The sequence below is a fragment of the Arachis duranensis genome, chromosome 4, assembly GCF_000817695.3.
Source record: "Arachis duranensis cultivar V14167 chromosome 4, aradu.V14167.gnm2.J7QH, whole genome shotgun sequence".
Classification (NCBI taxonomy): Eukaryota; Viridiplantae; Streptophyta; class Magnoliopsida; order Fabales; family Fabaceae; genus Arachis; species Arachis duranensis.
In genome coordinates this window covers 4,750,933-4,759,498 of record NC_029775.3, presented here as the reverse complement: position 1 = coordinate 4,759,498, position 8,566 = coordinate 4,750,933, and positions in this window count along the sequence as shown.

Below are 8,566 nucleotides of genomic sequence, written 5' to 3'. Positions count from 1 at the left end.
ATATTTAAAAATATAAAATTATTTATTTTTATTTTGTTAATTAAGTGTGGACCTAATTTTAATAAAAAAAAATATTTTTTTCTTTTTTAAATTATCAAATCTCTTAAGTCTTCTTAAGTCTTAACAAGTTTTAAGGTAGCGTTTGTTTTGTAGTACTGGAACAGAGATTGAGAGACTGAGACACAGTATCATGTTTGTTGGCTCAGAGACTGGTACTAAAATTTCTGTCTCTGTCCCCAAAATTTCAGTATTTCAGTGCCTCTAAAATGTAGGGACACAGGGGACTGATATTTTTAAAAACAGAGACTGAAACTTTAATAATATTTTATACCTAAAATACTCTCATTTTAATTAATTAATTCTAATTTTATCCTTTGTGCAAATTAAATTAGAGTTTTATTCTTGTTTCAATTTTTGTCTCTCACTTGGCACCAAACAAAATACTAAAACTTATTTCAGTCTCTGTCTCTTAGTCTTTGTCTCTCGGTCTCAATCTTTTAATATCTATCTCTCCATACCCAAACGCTATCTAAGTGAGTTCAGACTTATCATCACGCAAGACCTAATACTTAATAAATAGCCTACAACAAATAAGTCCAAACTAATCTTATTACAGACATGGCTAACATAGCCTAACGTGAATACGTGATTTATTTCTACCCTTACTCGTGAGTCATCACAACTCTAAAATTGTCTAGTCTCAATATAAATTTTACTTTATTAAAATTTTAATTGGCTTTTTTTCTTTAGATGATAATATTTTGAGATTTTTATTTATTATATATTTTAAAAGTAAGGTATTTTTACAATTATTTTTAAATATTTAATTTTATTCTATTACTTAATAAATTTTTTTAGAAGGCATATATAGTCTCTTCTTTTTTTTTATTATTTTTTATTTTTTTATTTAAATTTATTTTTTCCTTATATTTTTCTCTTTTTTTGTTTTTTCTATCATTATCGTTATTTATCTATTTATGATATGGAAAAGCATGAAGAAAAATAGTGTTATATTAAGAAATTAACATTGTAAGTATTGTCACCTCATCTTATTATGGGGAAGTTGATATATTGTATTTTCTTGGTTCCTCTTTTTTTTTCATTTATCTTTAATCTACGTAATGATATACTAAGATTCTTTTTCTTTTATTTATCCTTCCATCAGATGATTAAATGATACTAGATTATAAGAGAAAAAATAACATTAATAATATTTTGAGAATTACTTGAAACGTTAATTTAGGTTTGAATGTAGAATTTAAATTTTTTATAGAGTAGTGTCTGAATTATTCTAATGTTAAAGAGCTGCTATTTGAATTTTTCATGAGAAAGTGGGGGGTGATACCTGTAAGAGATTTTAATGCTTAAATTAATAAAAATTTTAGACAAATTTTTAGTAGATTAGAAAGAATATATACATGAGAAGTCTCAGTATATTTATAGTAGTGTTAGTCGAAAAATAATTTCAAAAGGATAAGCTAATTCGAAATGCTGGAGAGATGTTAGGAAGGGAGTAGAAATCGAAAAGACACACGTGCAAGCGTTAAATGGAAGTTATCTGACGCGTACTCGATTTCGATACCTTAACAAATCGGGAAAGTAATTCGAATAGAGAATCGAATGGTATTTTCGAGTGGAGAATTGAGCGGTTACACAAAGAAGGAAGTAGAGGCCAAAAAGACGCATGTGCAGGCATTAATTGGAAGTTATTTGACATGGACTCGATTTAGATACCCTGTTAAATCGAACAAGCACTCGAATGAAGAATCGAACAATTGTTTGAATCGAGAATCGAGCGGTTATACAATTAGAGAAGTCGAAGGCTTTCTTTGAGTGGGAAATTTATGGGTAACGTCCATGGGTAAAAGAGCGGGAACAGTTACCTAAGAATTTTCATACAAGGCAGCATCGTGTATTAATGATCGGTTACAAATATGGGTTATAAATATTAGTAAGTTTTAGAAAATAGGGGTTGAAACTTTTCTTGAGAAATACACTCAAGCACACTCACATCCCCATCGAATTTCTGAGTCTGCATTCGAGTTCGATTTCTGTAGGGTTCCTTCCATTATCTTTAATTTTTCATTTACAATTTCTGTAAACTTTACTTTTTCTTGTCAGATTTACATTCGAAGTTTCCTTTACTTATTTGTCCAATTTATATTTCAGTATCTTTAAGTTTTTTGTCAAAAGCCATTTGATCAAATTGAAGGCAATTTAATCGCTTTCTTTATAATTCAGCACAAGTCATTATTTCGATTTCAGTCAGTTTAATTTTCAAATCTTTTCTTTTACATTTCTTTTATCTTTTTTGCACTTTACGAACTTATTTCCTATTTTAATACTCGTCAAATTCGAGAACTTTTGATGCACTTATAGAACTGGTACCTACAAAAGAGGAGTAAGTTTCGCTCCTAGACTATTAGAATCGAACCATTATCGATTTGCTAAAAATCGATAAAACAAGTAAAACTGTTAACTACTTTTGTTAGAGTAGTTTCATTTTTATTAGTGGATATTCGTTTTTTTTATCTTAAAAATTTGTTAGAATCTATCTTTTAAGAAGATAGAGATAGTAAAAGAGATTCGAAGGATAGTTATTTGTAAGCACTTATCCAATCTTTTTTACTGTATCTGACCTTTTAAAAGAGGTTAATGGTGAAACCTATTTTTTTAAGTGAGTCTTTCTTTTTTATTGAGTCTGATTTTATGTTTTATGTCAGGATATGAACAAATAATATTTATTAAAATTTAATATAAAAAATAATTATTTCCAACAAGTTTTAAAAAATCTCGTTGAGATTTTATGTATATTAATTTATTCCTTTAATAAAAATTATTTTTTTTTTGTTGAATTCCAAACTCAATTTTATAATAAAAATATGAAAAAATAAAAATATTATAAATTATTAAATTGACTCATACCTAATAATTTTAAATGACATTTAGGAAGCCTTAACTCATAATTATTATCCCCACATGTAACACCTCTTCACGGCACCAATTCCTAATTTGTTATAATTTTTCTTTATTGGTTTAGACGACGTAATAACTTTCGCTGATGTCTTCATAAATTGTCCAAATTATGATATTTTTGTGGTCCGTCGCAAGCTTGTAACTTGTTAAGTTTCCTTGTATTAGTTTTTTTTTTTTATAGAAAATAGGGTATTAACTATTAAGTCTAGAAAAAAAGAAAACTAAACAAAAATTATCTTAAACAATATAATTCTAATGAAATATGCATGAAAACTTAAAAAAATATATGAGAGAATAAAAAAAATCTCAGTTAAAGTTTATGACTTTGTTTTGTCAATCTATTTATATAAGTATTCGTTTGTCGAAATTTATGATGAATGTTTTAATTATTTAGCCTGCTACAATATTTTTTAATAGCAAAAACTAATATTCTTGTAAAATGTAATTTAATAATTTTTTAAATACAGAGATTATTTTAAAGTTCATTTTCATATAAATATTCATGTATCTAAGATTTAGAGTTAGATCCAAATTTAACAGAATATTCTAAAATTCTGCTAGAGTTACTGTAAAGCTACCTAGATTTGCATGGTAACAAGTTAAAAACTTGCTTTCATAATCTCTTAATATACCACTGTAAGTCGTTTAACCGTCCTTTGTAATAGAGTCATCGAAATTCAGTTTAATGAAAGGAGGGTTTGAAGGGATCCAAGAGACTTATTTTTTAGCAAAGCACCCAATTCTTTTCCTTATCCGAACTATCTCCTTATGCATTGAGTTATACTACTCTTTAACTAAGTGCATCGCCAAATCATGAATCTTACATTCATTTATTGCATTATCTCTCTCAAAAATATACTTGTTACGATGAGACTAAAGAGAACATAGAATGCAAGTAAACAACAAGGGCCAATGAATGCATTGAGAATGGGATTGAAATGACAATTTCTTTAACAACCAGAAAAAAAGAGTTGATTAAAGAATATACCAGAACTCAATGAAGCATCTATGTTCTTTCATGTATTATTTGTGACTCTAAAAAAGAACCACAAATCAGATACGTATCCTCTTCGATTATATGCCTACAAACTCCAACCTCATTATTTATTAAAAGGGCTTCATTAGCAATTAGTAAAAAAAGTGCTTAACTTTTGAAAAATTTCAACTTTTCAAATTCTCAAAATAAATCAACCTTAGGATTCTCAAGGACATTTAAGTGAAGAGAACACACTAATTTGATGCTAAAATTACCATTGAAGTTAAAAAATCATGCTACTTGATAATCCCTCAAATTTACTTCTGAAACCTTTAAGGATGAGAAAAGAGGTCGAGTCGTACATAATTCGGTGAATTTAAAAATCAAACCTAATTTTTTATTAACAAAAAATTTAATGCTGGTTAACTAATCAATTTAGTTTTAAAACCGATTTTTAATCGGATATAAAAATAAAAAATAAGTGGTTTTTGAAAAAATAAAACCAATTTAAAAAAAATGGTTTCTTTAAAGTTTTTTAAATTGAATTTATAATCTAAAAAATTGAAATTAATATTTTTTAAATTTGGTTTTGATTTTGATTAATTGGTTAAAAATTAGTTTTTTAAATTTGATTTTGGTTAACTAATTTTTAAAAATATGAATATAATTTTCAAAATTATTTTATTAAATTGGTTAACCAAAATGTAGTTATAGTTTTTTAACTGGTTAACCACATTTTGATTTTTTTAATGTATTCCTAAAAATTGGGACCCAATTCTCTCTTAAAACCTCTTTAATTTTGGTTAAATCTCAATTATTATTTACTACATATTTATTGACCATATTGTTTAGTATATCCTCTGATATATCTAATTGAGCAAAGTCTTTAAATTTATTCACGTCCAAGATCCAATGACCTTTCCAAAATCGAATGCTATCACCATCACCGGTCCGCCATACCAAATTCCTTTTCAATATGGATCATACTTAAACGATACCTTTCTAAACATTCGAACAAGATTAGAACTTCTTAGCTTGATGATGGGCATGGTATTCTTCTCACATTTATATTTCCTTCTAATTACCTTAACCCAAAGAGTATCTCTATTTTACACCAAATTTCATACTAATTTCATAAGATTAGCATTATTTACTACTCTGGCTGATCTAAAATTCAAGTCATCGAACTTTTTTGGCAAACATATTTTCTCCAAACTAACTAAATGGACCTTGTTATCCATTTTATTGTTGTTTCATACGAAATTCCTGCAAACTTCATCAATCTTATTATACACTCAGTGACAGTTTCATTATTTGTATGAGATAGAAAGAGATATTTGCTAAAATTGATTAGGCCAAAGTGACCATGTCCTCGAGAGAAAGGTTTTGCGTCTTCTAAGTGCTGAGTTGAGATGTCATTTTATCAAAGATAAATTAATAAGTTGAAATTTTATTTTATTTTGTGATATATATTTTGTTTTTAAAATTAATTTTTTTATGTTATCTCTTAATTTGACAAATCAATGATTAATCTATTACAAATTTAAACTCTATTTAAATGTTTACTGACAAATAAATTAATGTATATATAAAACGAATAAATTTATTACTCTCCTAATACAAGTTGGATAAATTAAAAAGACTGAAAACACACTTTTTTCGGACTGGCAGGATCGGATAAACTGACCCAAACTAAGACTCAAGCCCAGAGCTAAACAAAATAGATATTTCTAAGGTAAAATGATTTTCTCAAAGAAAGGTCGTGATCCAGTTACAACTGCTGGATCATCAAATAGTTGAAACTAAAAAGCCCAAGCAAGGAATCCCCTTCTCCAAACACGAAAAAAATAAGAAAATCCTAATCCTTGTATTTCATTTCGGTTGGCTAAGATTCTTGCATATATAGTCTTGTATTCAAGTTAAACCTCAAAATGGTCCTTGAAATTCACGATTTGCACCAATTTAATCCCTGACTTATCAATTGTACCGTTTTTGTCTCTGACTTTGTTAAAATTGCACCAGGGTCATCCCTCCCCACATCTCTGGGAAAATCAACTGTCGTCGGCAGTGACATGGCGCTGAGATGCCACGCTGGCGTAGATAACGGCTAGTTGAGGTGGCAATTGAAACTGTTTGACCTAATGTAGTCCATGTACCTGGTTTTAACCCTAATTTCTACCATGACATCGTTATCCCTCTTCATCTTCTTTTCTCTGCCCAGTGACGTTCTTCTCCTAGTTCGTTGTTGTTACTCGTGGAACTAAAACGAAAATCATGACTGGGTGTGCGAGCCAAGGTCAAGGAAGCTCTCCATCAAAGTCTCCATCTGCATTATGCAAAAAATCAAATTGAGGAATCAAACAACCAGATTCATACATGCAAAAATAAACATTGATATTCAACCACTTATAAAACACCAGAAACACCCATCAACCAACCCAACTAAGATTGCATTCAAAACAGAACATGAAAAAAAATTTTTTACTACCCACATAAACCCTAACATATAATGAAAAATTTTAAACTTTCATCAACCAAAATCAAATTCTCAATAAACACAGACATTGATGCATATTTTTTTGTTGAAAAGCATTTTTTTGTGAGTTCAGACGTACCTTAGTGTCCTCGCGATGAACTCCTTCTCCTTCCGTCAGCAACAACGATTGCACAACACTATCACAGTGGCAGTGAACTCCACGGAGCCAAACGTTTTCAACCTTCAAATCCTATACAATGACCAGAAGCCCAGAACTCAGGAATTCATGGTGCATTGTTTTGGTTTTCAGAAGACGAAGAGGAAGATGAAGTGATCACATACCCTAGGTTATTTGGGTTTTGTTTCTAAACATAAAAAACGACGCCGTTCCATCCATCTATATTTTTAGCGCGAAAATTGACACTCCAGCGTGGCACCCAGCATGGCATCTCAGTGCCATGTCACTGCCGGCGGCAGTTAATTTGCCCGAAATATGGGGAGGGACGACCCTAGTGCAATTTTAACAAAGTTGAGGACATAAACAGTGCAATTGGTAAGTTTGGAACTAAATTGGTGTAAATCATGAATCTCAGGGACCACTTTGGAGTTTAACTCCTTGTACTCTTGTTCTTGATAAAAAGTTGATCAAATTACATTGGAATTAACATACGAAGTGTAGTTGGGTAGAAAAAATTCATATAATTCTATCAAATAATACTAAGAAATTCATGTAGTTGGAGTCAATGAACTCTATATCAAATGACATAGTTCTCTCGTACTCATATAAAAATCACAAATTTAAATTTTACTCTTAATTTAAAAAAAAATAATGTAGTTGGAAAGTGCCTAAGAGTAAAACCTTTTTTATAATTCCTACTTATCAAGAGTAAGTTTTTTAATGAGAAGCGGTTTTTAGAGAGTTTAATGATAAAGAGCACAACAACAATTTAGAAGGGGGCAATAATACATTTGTATGTTTCATCCTTTAATTTTTATTTAATAAAATTCAATAATTTATAACAATGTCGCATCCAACAAAGTCAAAGGGATTGGAGCTCATTTTAGATAATTTTTTTTTTTAAATATCACCTCAATTTAAGAATAATTCGCGTAAATACAGTATTTAATAAGAATTTATTCTTTCTCATTAACCGACATCATCCCTACGTAGGAGGTCATTCGTTCTGATGTCATTGATCCAGTTGAATGCATATTAATGTGTTCTTTCTTAGTGCCACGAACAAAATAAAACCGAATATGCATCTCCTTAATTTTATGTATTATTTTTTATATAGTTTTTAATATTTTTATTTTAGTATTAAATATAATTAATAAAAAATAAAAAATATGAAATTTATTTTTTATATCATGAAATAAAATTTACAACAGAATATAAACAAATAATAATAATAAATAAAATATCGAATTCAACCTTATGCGTGACTGCTAATAATAATAATAAATTAATAAATGGGAGAGTCAAAGATGAACGAATCAACAGAAAGATTACACCAAGAGAAAAATTAATACAAAAACCTCGCAGATTAAAATTGGTGGCTAAAGAGTGAACACTTTAGGCACTTATTAGAGAAGTAGCGCAGCTATATAGGCCAATATATATTTTTATATTTTGACCCAATAAACAAGCCTAATAAATAAAAAATTCACCAAAAAAGATAATCTCTCCAAACGTATTCGAATTTTTTAAAGAGATTGGACATCGACAAAGAAATCCAATTCTATCTGTCCAAAATAAGTAATTATTTTCGCAAATTTCGTCCGTAATTTCTATCTTTACTAAAAAAATAGAGTTAAAAAAACTTTCAAGATAAAAAGACGGTTATTTATCACAAAATATAAAATTATTTTAATAAAGGTGATTATCGTTTCTGTTATAAAAACACCGACATTTTTTAGGTATACATAGTCACGTTCTAATTTACTAATTAAAAACCTACTTAAAATTCTTGTTAACTTAAACGTCGGAGTCTCTTGTAAGTACCACCTCCTCACGAGAAACTCAGATAGGCAGCACCTTGGCATCAATCAGTCGGACGCTGCCGTACAAAGGGACCTGGACCTCACACGTTTAAGCTCAAATCAACATTTCAGGTAACACTCGGAACAACATATATATA